Below are 13,949 nucleotides of genomic sequence, written 5' to 3'. Positions count from 1 at the left end.
CAAGAGCCTTGCCTCTCCAGGGACTTGCACTCCTGATTGGCTATTGCTGCAGTGGGAGCCATTGGCAGGTGCCCGCATAGCAAGCTGCTTGCTGTGGGGGCACCCGTCAGGAAGGAGGAGCCAGGAGCAGCAACGTGGGATCCGAGAAGAGGAAGATCCGGGCAACTCCGTGCACAGAGCAGGTAAGTATAACATGTTTATTATTTTAATGAAAAAAAAAAAGGAAAGCTTTATAATCACTTTAAGGCTTGAGCCTCCCTTGAGTACTACCTGACCCCCCCCCCCCTTTTCCCATTTTTTTCCTGCTCGCTTACTTGTTCCCAATACCCTTTCCTTTACGTATTCTGTGATAGTTAGTTAAATTACTTACCTAATCTGATGCCACTGCCAACATTTTCTGAAATGCCTTTAGAGGTATTTCTTGAATCTGTCTACTGTGTACATGGAATTTACCTGTACTCAATTGGTTGATATTACACATTTTACCGATTTATGTGATAGTCTTAATAGCTATGTCTTTTAAAAAAAGGAGATTATTTCTGAGTGTTGTGCCTATGTGCCCTATTTGATTTGATATATCATCGAAACTGGAGACATATATGTTTTTTCTACTTGATCTGTACTGTTTGAAAATTCTTAATAAAAAATGACTAAACATAATACTAACTATAGTTCTAACTAATAGAACACATATCAGCCCTCAAGTTGTCTCATAGACGAATAGCCCATAATTTCCTAGTTTAATCACTTGCCGACCGCCCCACACAGATTTACTGCAGACTTACTGCGGCTGGCATAATCACGTAGATCAACGTGATTACGTGCATGGGGTCTCGGAGGCCAGAGTTGTGCTCCCATTGTGATTAGACACATCGGGAGCCAGACCGCGGGAGGAGCGGGCTTGATCGCCGCTGGCCTCCTGTGACCTATGGGGAAACTGACAGGAGAGCCACCTGCCTATGTAAACAAAGCAGGCGGCTCTCCTGTCAGACAGGCACAGTGAGATTGTGTGTCACATTTAGGCTTAAACTTAACCCCTTGATCACCCCCAGTTTAAGCCCCTTCCCTGCCAGTGTCATTTATACAGTAACAGCACTGATTACTGTATTAATCTCACTGGTCCCCAAAAAGTGTCAAAAATGTCAGTTAGGGGTCCGATCTGTCTGCCGCAATATCGCAGTCCCACTAAAAAAAAAACATCACTGATCGTCGCCATTAGTAATAAAAAAAAAAGTCTAAAAATCTATCCTATAGTTTGTAAACGCTATAACTTTTGCGCAAACCAATTAAAATGCACTTTTTTTTTTTTTTTTACCATAAATATGTAGCAGAATACAAATTGCCCTAAACTGATAAAAAAAATGATTTTTAAAACATTTTTATTGGCAATGTTTTACAGCAGAACATTTTTTTTCAAAATCGACTCTCATTTTTTGTTTATAGCGCAAAATCTAAAAACTGCAGAGGTGCTCAAATACCACCAAAAGAAAGCTCTATTTGTGGGAAAAAGGACATTGATTGTATTTGGGTACAGCTTCGAACAACCGCGCAATTATTAGTTAAAGTAGCGCAGTGCCGAATCACAAAAAATGGCCTGGTCATTAAGGGGGGTAAAACCGTCTGGAGCTGAAGTGGTGAAAGACAAGTGTTTCCTTTAATAGTATTCAAACAAGTTTTATTAGTTCTGTCATACGTCTTATTTCCTGAATACACCCAATGGCTATAAGCAATTTCGTTATATAGCTACGTGCATAGTTAGTCTGCTTGAAAAAAGACACAAAAAAGTCCATTTAGTTAAACCAAAATAAATAAATAAGTAGAAAACTTTCATATCCAGAACGCTATATCCACAGTTGATCCGGAAAGGCAAAAAAAAAAAAAAGCACCCTTTAAAGCTTTGCCCAATTTGCTTAAGCGAAGAAAAAAAAATATTCTTGATCCCTGGAAGGCAATCAGTTATTCCCTGGATCTGTCGATGACAGACCTAAGCACAATAAAAGAGAAGAAAATATGAATGAACTCACCTGCAGTACTACGCTGCCTCTGTTTCCTGCACTGTGTGTCCTCTACGATGTTACTGGTTCCCTCTATGCAGCTAAAGAGAGCACCTGTTCTATAATTACCTGCCAGTATAAAGTAGAGAGGTGTGTGAGTCACCTGTGACAGGTAAGCTGAACTATGAGACAGTGGCATTCTGGGTGTGGCAACCTGCCTCCCTGCTTCCTTCTGAGATAAAGAACTTTACAGTCAGTACAAGGAAAATCCTTTTTTGTTTAATTATATTGATAAACTCATGCACTGCTAAATATATGAATAAATAAAGGAATAGATAACTGTGAGCGTGTCTGAAACTGCTACAACCACCTACCAAGTGTACTCATTCACTCTAACAATAGTTTACGATCTATAAAATGGTGCACTGTTCCTTTAAACATATGTAGACTACAAGACTTGTAAAAGTGAAAAATTATAGGTAAAGATAAACGTAGTGAATGAAACAACCTTAATTAATCATATAACATTAAAATATTAGGACAAAAAACAAGGGGTAGTAGGGGCCAAGAGAGGACCCAAGAAAGCGGGACTATACCGGCATAACTGGTGGTTGCAGGAATACAAATACAACACTCATGTATGTATAAAAAATATATTAATTTTATTACAAAAGAATAAAAAACATGACAACAAGACATACAGTACATAAAAGATATACCGGTCCGTGTGTGTATGATAACTGTGTACCAAAATACCACACTACTGGATCCTAATATATATTTTGCAGACTATTGGATAAGCCGACGCGTTTCGCATTCATTGCTTCATCAGGGCATTGCCAAGACCAAATAGGTACTGCACTCAAAATAGGATGGACAAGATGAAGGGATATCTCCGCTGCAAGCGCCAGGAGGCCAATATATGTGGATCATAAAGGTGGTGGTATAATATTAGCATAGGCACAAAAGCCTAGTATGGGTGATATTATATATATATATTTATGTATGGATGAAAATACCATATGGGATATAATAAAGGATATATTAGGGAGAAGGGCTGGTAGTCTCAATTGCGACTTGAAACCCTCAATGCAGATGTCAAAAAATACAGTCCAACCAAGAAGGGAATTTGCCTCCTCCAGTAAAAACAATAGCCAGATCCCAAAATTTGGTAGCTGTATAATCCACAATACAAATGGAAAATTCCCATCTAAACACCGAGATCCATAACAGCTGAAAGTTCGTTCACAGAACTATGGCCCAATGATCTTGCTGCATAGTATGATGGAATGGATGCCGTCCTGCTTTCTTGGGTCCTCTCTTGGCCCCTACTACCCCTTGTTTTTTGTCCTAGTTTCTTGGGGATGATGGCATACATTTCACGGTATCCATTTTTTTTAACATTAAAATATTCTATTAAATAAAAAATTAAAATTAAATAAAAAAATAAATAAATATTTGGTTCAAAAATCATCCAGTGAAACATTAAAGTGCTCTCAATTGTAACAAGTGTCCATAATAAAATGTTAGTGCTACAAAAAGTCCACACTTCAAATAAATGAGAATAGGGTGACTATCCAGAAAAATGCTTCAACCACCTCTAGGTGCAGAGCTCGCTTACCTTATACACTGACTTGAAAGGTCAGTAAACGCAGTTACACAGTGAGTCAGGTTGAAAAAAGATGGATTCACCCCTTTTCTATGGATAGTGTAGGACCCACTGATAATGGGGTACTTTGGCGCAGTGGTGGGCTTGAGCACGATATGGCCATATGGTGGGACTAAACCCCCATTTTTATTTATGGATTGTCTCCATATTTAATAGTCATTTCTTTTGCATGGTTGCGCTATTCTTTTTTAATATACATGTTGCTTGGTCCATAGCTGCACCGGCTTTAGATATACATGTTCAGGGTTTGCTCCCCCAATTTTTTGCTTGTTTATTATGTATTCAGTCTGACCAGACTTCTGTGGTTGAGCATCCCACCCCCCACACACACCTGTACTCTATCAGAGTCCACCATCAAGTAGATACAGGAGGAGTCCTTTGTAGTGCATTAGCACATCCATCCCAGCAAGGAGTGTTGTCTCCAAGGGTTAGAGAGGCTGGATTCACCCCTTTTCTATGGATAGTGTAGGACCCACTGATAATGGGGTACTTTGGCGTAGTGGTGGGCTTGAGCACGATGTGGCCATATGGTGGGACTAAACCCCCATTTTTATTTATGGATTGTCTCCATATTTAATAGTCATTTCTTTTGCATGGTTGCGCTATTCTTTTTTAATATACAGGTTGAAAAAAGACACAAGTCCATCTGGCTCAATCAATAAAAATTAAAAAAACAGTAAAGAAAACCCAACCATACAATCCCATATACACAATCCTATACCCGCAGTTGATCTAGAGGAAGGCAAAAAAACCCCAGCAAAGCATGATCCAATTTGCTACAGCAGGGGAAAAAATTCCTTCCTGATCCCCCGAGAGGCAATCGGATATTCCCTGGATCAACTTTGCCTATAAATAATAGTACCCGTTTATATTATGTACACCCAGGAAAGAATCCAGGCCTTTTTTAAAGCAATGTAGGGAGCTGGCCAGAACCACCTCTGGAGGGAGTCTATTTCACATTTTCACAGCTCTTACGGTGAAGAAACCTTTCCGTATTTGGAGACGAAATCTGTCTTTCTCTAGTCGTAAAGCGTTTGTAGTAACAATTTTGTTGACCCACCATGAATGTGAAGTAAAGAGTCACATCCCCATGGTTAGGCTCCAAGGGGCAGAGCGAAACATACTGGCGGCGGGGCCTGGCTGGAGTCCAGGCTGAGGCTGTCATTCATCTCACTTCATGCACATGGGTCTGCTTCATGATGTGCAGCTTATGGACCTTTCCCTTTGATATTGCTTCAGCTTGGAGCTAGGACAAGCTCACTCTCCTTGCCTGCACTCACTGCGGTCTAGATGGACTTTACCTCTCTACTTGAGTGGCACCAAAATGTTGTCTTTTTGGGTCACAGACGGCGGTAAATTTGTGCTATGGGGGGCACTCACATGCTCAAATTTCTTTTTAAACTGAACAATTTGCACAGCCATGTGCCTTACTGGGTTTCACCAGTCAGGATACCCCAACTATGGATACCAATTTTGCCATTAGTATGTTTTAGACCAGTGTTTCTTAACCTGTTTTTGGTCATGGCACCCTTTAAAATTATAGACAATCTCAAAGCACCCCATTTGAAAATGAAATAAGCTAATAGTTTTATATAATGCAGCAAAATCCACACAGGTAGGACACCGCAAATACACGTTTTCACACTGGTACTGACTACTATTCTAATGATTCTCTCTCCCTCAATTTCTCTCCATTAATCAGCTAATGTGACCACAGTGCTGAGGGAGGCAGAGGCCAAAAAAGGTTGCATAGTTACATAGTTACATAGTAGTTGATTTTGAATAAAGACAATAGTCCAACCTGTGTAGGTGTGCGTGGCTGTAATCATTTCTCATACCCATGAATGTTATGATCCTTGAGATGTACATCCAAGAGTCTTTTAAAAGTAGCCATACTTCCCGCAGTTACTACCATTTGTGGAAGAGAATTCCACAGCCCTTACTGTATAGAACCCACTGCGTAGCCTGAGGTTAAAATGCTTCTCCTCTAATCGCATTGTGTGGCCTCGGGTCCTCATGCATTCCTTGCGATTGAATATTTTTTATTTCTATGTTGAGATCACCGTTGAGGTATTTATAATTCTCTATCATGTCCCCTCTCAGGCGTCTCCTCTCCAGAGAGAATAAATCAGGCGCTTGTAAGTGCTCTTCATAATTAAGGTCCTCCAATCCCCTAATCAGTTTAGTTGCCCTTCTCTGGACTTTTTCCAGCTCCAACACATCCCTTCTGAGGACTGGTGACCAAAACTAGACAGAATACTCCAGATGCGGTCAGACCAGTGTTTTATAAAGTGGTAGGATTATAGTTTTATCTCTGGAATACATTCCCTTCCTTATGCATGCTAATATTCTGCCGGCTTTGGCAGCTGTAGCTTGACATTGCATGATATTGCTAAGTCTATCTTCTACTAAGACCACCAGATCTTTCTCCATTTTTGATTCCCCCAGAGTTTCACCCTCTAAAGTTTATTGTGCTTTTATGTTTTTTGTCCCCAAATGCAATATCTTACACTTCTCCACATTAAACCTCATTTGCCATGTAGTTGCCCACTCTGCGATTTTATTCAGGTCATTCTGTAAGATTCCTTCCTCACGATGTGAAGGTATTGCCCTGCTTAATTTTGTGTCATCTGCAAAAACTGAAATTGAGCTACTGATCCCGTCCTCAATGCTATTTATGAATACATTGACCAAAAATGGTCCCAGGACTGAGCCTTGGGGGACCCTACTTTCTACCCCAGACCAGGCTGAGTATGCGTTATTACCACCCTTTGGATACGCCCCTTTAACCAGTTCCGTATCCAAGAGCAGACCTTGTGGTCGATGCCTGCAGACCTTATTTTATATATTAAGCGATTGTGGGGAACTGTATCAAAATCCAGGTACACCACATCCACAGATCTCCCCAAATCTAGCTCACAGCTCACCTCCTCATAGAATGTTAACAGATTGGTTTGACAAGAACACCCTTTTGTAAACCCATACTGATTACTGCCGATGATGTTGTTCTCTTTAGCAAACTGTTGGATATGGTCCCTTATATCCCTTCCAGAAGTTTACATACTATTGACGTCAGGCTTACCGGCCTATAATTTCCTGCGATATGCCTCTGCCCTTTTTTAAATATCGGTATCATGTTAGCTTTACTCCAATCACCAGGTACAGTTCCTGTCAAAATACTATCAGCAAAGATCAGGAACAGTGGTCTAGATATAACCTTACTCTGTTCTTTGAGTACTCTCAGATATACGCCATCTAGTCCTGGTGATTTACTTGTGTTAATATTATCCAGCCTTTCCCTGATTTCACCCTCTGTTAGCCATAGCGGCAAGTCCCATGAAGTATTGCTAACCAAACAGTCATGGTCAGTGTACCCCTCCTTTTCCTGGGTAAAGACTGAGGAGAAGAAAGCATTTAGCACGGTTGCCTTCTCTGTGTGCTCTGTAACCATCCTCCACATCGTTAATTATGTGTGCAATATGTTCTGACTGCGTTCTTTTGCTGTTAATATATTTAAAGAATTTCTTATGGTTCTTTTACGGTTTAGTCACCCCGGCTTGGCTTTGGCTCTTCTAAATGTATTTCCCATAGGAATGCACTGTGAGATGCTTTTGTTTAATATGTTCCTAAAGCATTCCCATTTTTCCTCCGTGGTCAGTGTTCCTAGCGTTTGGTCCCAGTTTATTTTCTCTATCATTGAGCACAGTTTGGGAAAGTTTGCCCTTCTGAAGTTTAGGGTTCTTATGTTGCCCTCTTGCTTTGCTATATTGTGATTTACGCTAAATGTGATGATCATCCTGTGATCGCTAGAACCCAAGTTGTCCCAGACTCCTACATCTGAGATTAGATCTGGGTCATTAGTAATTAATAGATATAACACTGCATTCTTTCTAGTAGGAAAATGCATCAACTGAGACATGTAGTTGTCCTGTAGGGTTTCCATGAAGAGACGGGCCTTTGGTGAGTGTGCAGTCCCCTCTTACCAGTCAGTGTCGGGATAATTGAAGTCCCCTAATATGATGACTGATCCCAGTTTTGCCACATTACCCAGCAGTGATATAAATTCCAGCTCTATCTCCTCCCTTTGGTTGGGTAGCCTATAACAAACCCCCACAATTACTTTCCCTTTTACTTCTTCCCCATGGAGTTCTACCCCCACGGATTCTAGCTCTGTACTCATCCCTTCCATAATATCATTCCTCTCTACCACCCTTACACTGTTCTTGACATAGAGACATACCCCTCCCCCTCTTTTTCCTTCCCTGTCCTTCTTATACACAGAATACACTTGGATATTGGCCAGTGAGGGGGTCAAACCAAGTTTCTGTTATTCCCACCAGGTCTATGTCCTCCTAATGTACTAACAGTTCCAACTCATCCATTTTATTAGCTAGGCTCCTGGCATTTGCATATAGCCCTCTTAGTTTTGTAGAAGTGGATAGTGAATAGTGCTTAATTTTTTCTTGTTTGGTATGAGGTTTTTCCTACTGTCGCTGTTGACCCCAACAATACCTTCTGTCCTTTGCTCTCTCCTAACTGATGCTACCTCTGAGCCCTCCCCCCAACTCCTAGTTTAAAAGCCCCTCCAACTTTGTGGCCATCTTTCTCCCCAATAGAGCTGTACTGTCCCCATTAAGGTGCAGCCCAACCCTTATTAAAGAGCCGATCGCCGAACCCCTCCTTCCTATGCCAGTTCCTCAGCCACTTGTTCAGTTCCCTGAACCTGTGAACTGAACCTGGAACCTGAACTGAGAGACTTTGTCCCACAGACTGCCATCACACATTTCGCTGTGCTGAATGGACTTTTTCATGGGACTTTTTCCCAAGAGGACATCGACAACGCCTGGCGGGTGTTGTGCTGCTTTAAGGACGCTTTATGGTGCGCCAGAAAGCGCCTTATCCACCAGAGGGAGAGGATGTCCATTGAGGACTGTCGCAGACTGATCCACAGTCTGCTCAGAGACTATAACCTGATGGATCTCATGGAGGAAGAGGAGGTCTGAAGATTTCCCCTTCCCCCACTCTCCCTTGTGTGTCTTTGTCCATTCAATAAAGCTTCGGGCCTGTGATTTCATTCCCCCTCCCCCTACCCCCACTCTCCCAACCCCCATCACACCTGTTGCTTTTTTGAAATGTTTTAGTATTGATACAGTTTGAGTAACGCAACGTATAGACACTGTTATTTAGTTTCATGCTTCAGGGGTATTGCGGCGTCATGCATGATGTGATGGCACGGGGTACCCTTACTCCGCACACCACATCAGGCATCATACCGCAGAATGAATGTATGTGATTGAATGTATTTATTAGTATGACCGGAAATGTATTGTAATGTAGTGTATTTATGCGCTGCGTCGCAGTACAGGGGAGAATGTACCCCGACAAAAGTATTGTTTTTTGTATATCTTTTATGCAAATAAAGATTACATTTTCAACTTGTTCAGTTCCCTAATCTCCTTCTGCCTCTTCTTTGTGGCTCGAGGTACAGGCAGTATTTCAGAGAAAAACCACCTTGGAGGTCCTTTTCCTCAATCTACTCCCTAAGTCCCTGACATCATTCTTTAGGATCCTCCACCTTCCTCTTACTTGGTCATTGGTGCCAACATGCCCCATGACCATTGGGTCCTCCCCAGCTCCACCCAATAATCTATCCACCTAATCCGCGATGTGCCGAACTCGAGCGCCCGGTAAATATCATACTGTTCGGCTACCACGATTGTTTTGACAGATTGCCCTCTCTGTCCTCTTGATAATGAGTCACCCACTACCACAACTTGTCTAACCTTTTCTGAGTCTCGGCCTCCCTCCTTCCTGGAGCCGCCACTCCCCTGGCAGCTGGAAGAGGGTGCCTGCTCCAGTGCTGCCACCCTTGAGCTGATATCCCCATCATCATGCAACTTGGCATATTTGCTAGGGTTTACCAACTCAGGACTGGCCTCCCTAGCACTCTTCCCCTCCTAACGGTCACCCAACTGCCTGCGTCTCCTCTTCTCCTCCCTCCTCTATGCTGGCCCCTGCCAGCACCTGCTGAGTAATGTTCAAGCTTCTTTCCAGGTTGTTGATGCTATGCAGTGTTGCTACCAGGATCTGGGCTTCCAGAGAAACAAGTCGCTCACATCTTGCACAGCAGTATTGGTCCTCGATTGGATCATCAAGGAACGCATACATGCAGCAAGAAGTGCACTGAGTGGCACCCCCAATCCTGTCGTACATTATTACCCTCTACTCTATAAGGATAATTAGTATAATGACCTGCTATTCCTTACCCACATTATCTCTATCTTCCCTGGTACTAACCCGTAGCTTACTCACCGGTCGCTAAAGTACTGACCAGTCGCTAAGGTACTTCACCAGTCACTAAGGTACTTAGCTGGTGACTCACCAGTCACAATGTCACAAGTTATTCCCGGTCGCTAGGTCCTCCTGGTCGCTAGGGTTATCCACCAGTCGTTAAGATAGTCCCAGTCACAAGGTATTCCCAGTCCCAGTCGCTACGGTTGCTCCCAGATGCTAAAGTTGCTTCTAGTCGCTTAGGTACCACCCAGTCGCTAAGGTTACACCCAGTCACTAAGGTTACGCCTAGTCGCTAAGGTTATGCCCAGTCGCAAGGTAACTCTAGTCTCCCGGTTGCTCCTAGTCCCAGTCGCAAGGTACTCAGTCACAAAGTACTCCCAGCCGCAAGGTACTCCTAGTCACACGGTTACTCCCAGTCGCAAGGTACAGCCAGATAGACGCACGGTAACTCCCAGTCGCAGGTACACCAAGTCACTCGGTTACTCCCAGTCTTGAGTTACAACTAGTCGCAAGGTACTCCCAGACACCCGGATACTCCCAGTCACATGGTACTCTCAGTCGCAAGGAATTTCCAGTCGCAAGGTACTCCCAGTCGCAAGTACTCTTAGGTATTAAAGTATTCCCAGATCAACTGTTTGAATCTGATGTCAGTTAGTGCGCCCTCCCCCTGCCGATCCTTCAGTTATGTCTGCCCCCCACCGGATAGTCCCCCGGGTTGCTGTGGAGGCGACAGCCATCCTCCTTATTAGGTGATGACATAATTGGTTGTTGGGATGCCAGTGTCTAGAATGTCGTAATGGTGCATAATGAAACCCTGCATCCACCTGGTAACTTGTATACAATTTTTGATCAATTTTTAGGAATTTTTCCAAGGCACCCCTGAAGAAGCCTCAAGGCACCCCAGGGTGCCTGGGCACCCTGGTTGAAAAAGGCTGTTTTAGACTATGGTTAATACAAAAAATTGATAGATCATTAAAAGTCAATGCAGAGAGATAATTTCCCGGCCTATACTGAACCCAGGACCCCAGTGCTGCTCAGTAATAGTGGTAAAAATGATCTATACATATACTTTAACCACAAATGGTGGTAGCTGCAGGGAGTATGGATACTTTTAAAAGACTCTTGGACATGCATCTCACAGATCACAACATTCAGGGCTATGGGAAAAGAGCAGGCCACTGACACACACACCTATACGGGTTGTGGTTAATGTGAGACAGCGCTCAATATTGTGAATCAAATCTGAATATGTAAATAAATTAGGATCACGTGCTACGCCCTACGTCACTTCCGGGTTCTGGAACACAGCCAGAACGCAAACCGGCCGTGGCGCTGTTTTTCAGCTGATTCTATGAAACTCAAATTGTAAGTGACTACTTTCTTTTATTAACCGCTTGCCGACTGCGCACAGTATATTTACTGCGGCAGTCAGCCCCGGCCAGGCAGAGTGACGTAGATCTACGTCGCTAGCCTGTCACCGGGTTTTGAGCCAATAGCGGGCAAGCGCGCGCCAGCCTCGGCTCATTCACGGAGGAGTGCAGGCGTGTGACCGGCGGACCCGATGTCCGCCGGTCACACTACGATCGTCGGTAGAGCGGAAGAAAGGCGGGCGGCTTATGTAAACAAGCCGCCTGTCATTCTCCCCTGTGTAAAAATGGAGATCAGAAGGTTCTACTATGTAGAACCGTTGATCTCTGTTTTTACAATAGGAGACCTGTCCCACTACAGTTACAATCATGCCCCTAGGACACACTTAACCCCTCCCTGTCCAATACAGTTAACCCCTTCCCTGCCAAAAAAAACACCAAAAATGACAAAAATCTTTCCCTTTGTTAGTAAGAGAGATTGGGATCCAGAGCCAGCCCTTGTAACCAGCCGTAGGAGATCCTGGATATTTTCCAGCGACGAGATAGGAAACACTAGGAGTATGAGATTCCATTTACCTACGTTAGACCCCAAGGGGTTGTCTGGTAAGTGAGTTGAGCATCAGGTGAAGGATTCTCCATTTGCATAAAGAAATGCAATATTGCTGCACATGAAGCACTTCATGTGAATGAGCACATAATTGTTTTTGCTGCACGTTTTTGCACCTGCACTTTGGAATTACAAAGACTGCCAATATATGCACAATCAATTTAATATTTGGGCACTTTTGGGATAAAATCCCCCTTTTTTTCTTTTCATTGATTGTGTTTTTTGTGATTTGTGTATTTAATTTATTCACTAATTTATTTACATATTCAAATTTGATTCACAATATTGAGCGCTGTCTCACATTTACCACATTTTACACAACCTATTGTTGTTTAGACTAGCTGCTCAAACTTAGTTTCTTTATTGTATATACACAAAAGTAATTTACATTTGAAAATACCTAGGCGCGGTCCCGTGAGTAATTAATACTTACAAACCTTTTCCAACCTATACGGTTGAACTGGATTGACTGATGTCTTTATTCAACTTCAACTACTGTGTAACTATGTAACCACTTGACAACTGGATGGTTTTACCCCTTCATGACCAGGGTATTTTTTGCTATTCGGCACTGTGCTACTTTAATTGGCAATTGCTTGTTCATGCAGCACTGTATACAAATTAAATTTAGATAATTTTTTCCACACAAATAGAGCTTTATTTTGGTTGTATTTGATCTCCACTGGGTTATTTTTTTATTGTTTAAACGATAAAATACCTAAAATTTAGGGAAAAAAAAAAAAACAATTTCTGCTACGTCTTTGGTAAAAATCAAATTGCGTTTTTGGGGACTCTAGTATAGTTCTGATAGTGATCAAGATACTGATGCGTATAGGCACTTTCCTAGCAATGCCAGTGATTAGCAACTTATAGTGTGACTGCGAAAGTGTGGCGGGGAATCTAGCCCTAACAGACATTGACTGGAAGGGACACTAACTGACACTGACATCGCTAGTGACACTAATACAGTGGTCAGTGATAAAACTGTACACTGTGCTAATTACACTGGCTGGGATGGAGCTAACATCAAGGGCAATCAAGAGGTTAACTGTGTGCCTAACAAGTGTAATGTGTCTAATGTGTGCTGCTTTTACTCACACATCTGGCTGCTTTTTCTCCCTGAACTCAGAGTTCTGTGTGTTTGTAAACACAGAACTCTGTGCGGTAATTGGCCGCAGCAGGTCAACAGGTGTACAGCCATAATCATTGGCTGTAACTTGCTGACAAAAAGGCGCGTACATACAAGCCATTAAACAAGGAGGTATACCTTTATGTACGGGTATGTCTCAGAAGCTGGCTGTGCCGCCCGCTCATAGTACATCTACTGTGAGCGGGTGGCAAGTGATTACAGAGCTTTGGGAATGAGCCCTGCATGCTGCTTTTTTGGTAGGTTTGCGTGCATTGTTTTATTCAAGACAACCAAATGTGGTCCTTCACAACACATGCAAATGCGTTGTAACATACTAATGCCTAGTACACACAATCAGAAAATCAGCTAAAAAATACTACTTTCAAAGCAATTGTACGATAATCTGAATGGTATTACATGACTTTTGAGAGCCGTTCATGACAGTTCATGTGAGATTATCCAAAGCGACAAACACGAAAAATGTTCTCATATGATACCAGAACATACGATATTCTTTTAATTAAGTATTTGTTACAAAAAAAAACAGAAGACCAAGACCATGCATGCTCAGCAACTACAGACTACAGGTGGGGACGGGGGAGGAGCTCTGACGCGATAACTCTCAAGCTTGTCCTTGACTAGGGAGCCGCTGCCTGGGCCTCCATTGCCGCTCACCTCATGCATCCTGCAGCCCATGCTGCCGCTTGAAGGAAGCCCGCGGTATGGGTTTCCTGGCCTCCTAATCCCCCTCCTGTCGCGACCGTTACCGAAGTTATTGATCCACTGGATTCCTCCATTGCTGCGCGGGTCCCTGGACTCCCTCTCTACTCCAATTGATGGATGTTGTGAATGAGTCATACTTGTCCTATCTGCCCCATACTGCAGGCTG

The 13,949-nt window shown here is 42.9% G+C and overlaps 1 protein-coding gene across 2 annotated transcripts in view; it reads right to left on the bottom strand.

The window, feature by feature from the left end:
- The window catches only part of LOC309567712 (galactoside alpha-(1,2)-fucosyltransferase 2-like), a 312,387-nt gene that overhangs the window by 16,340 nt on the left and 282,098 nt on the right, over window positions 1–13,949 (bottom strand). The window contains exon 3 of one of the 2 annotated variants that reach the window (XM_082273152.1): window positions 2,025–2,123. The exons of the other annotated variant lie outside the window; for it this stretch is intronic. The gene's annotated coding sequence lies outside the window, so the exon portion shown is untranslated. The remainder of the gene's footprint in view (window positions 1–2,024; window positions 2,124–13,949) is intronic. 2 annotated transcript variants of the gene reach the window in all.

The sequence above is a fragment of the Pelophylax lessonae genome (assembly GCF_965119305.1).
Source record: "Pelophylax lessonae genome assembly, chromosome: 12".
Lineage (NCBI taxonomy): Eukaryota > Metazoa > Chordata > Amphibia > Anura > Ranidae > Pelophylax > Pelophylax lessonae.
This window is presented reverse-complemented; position numbering and strand designations above follow the sequence as displayed.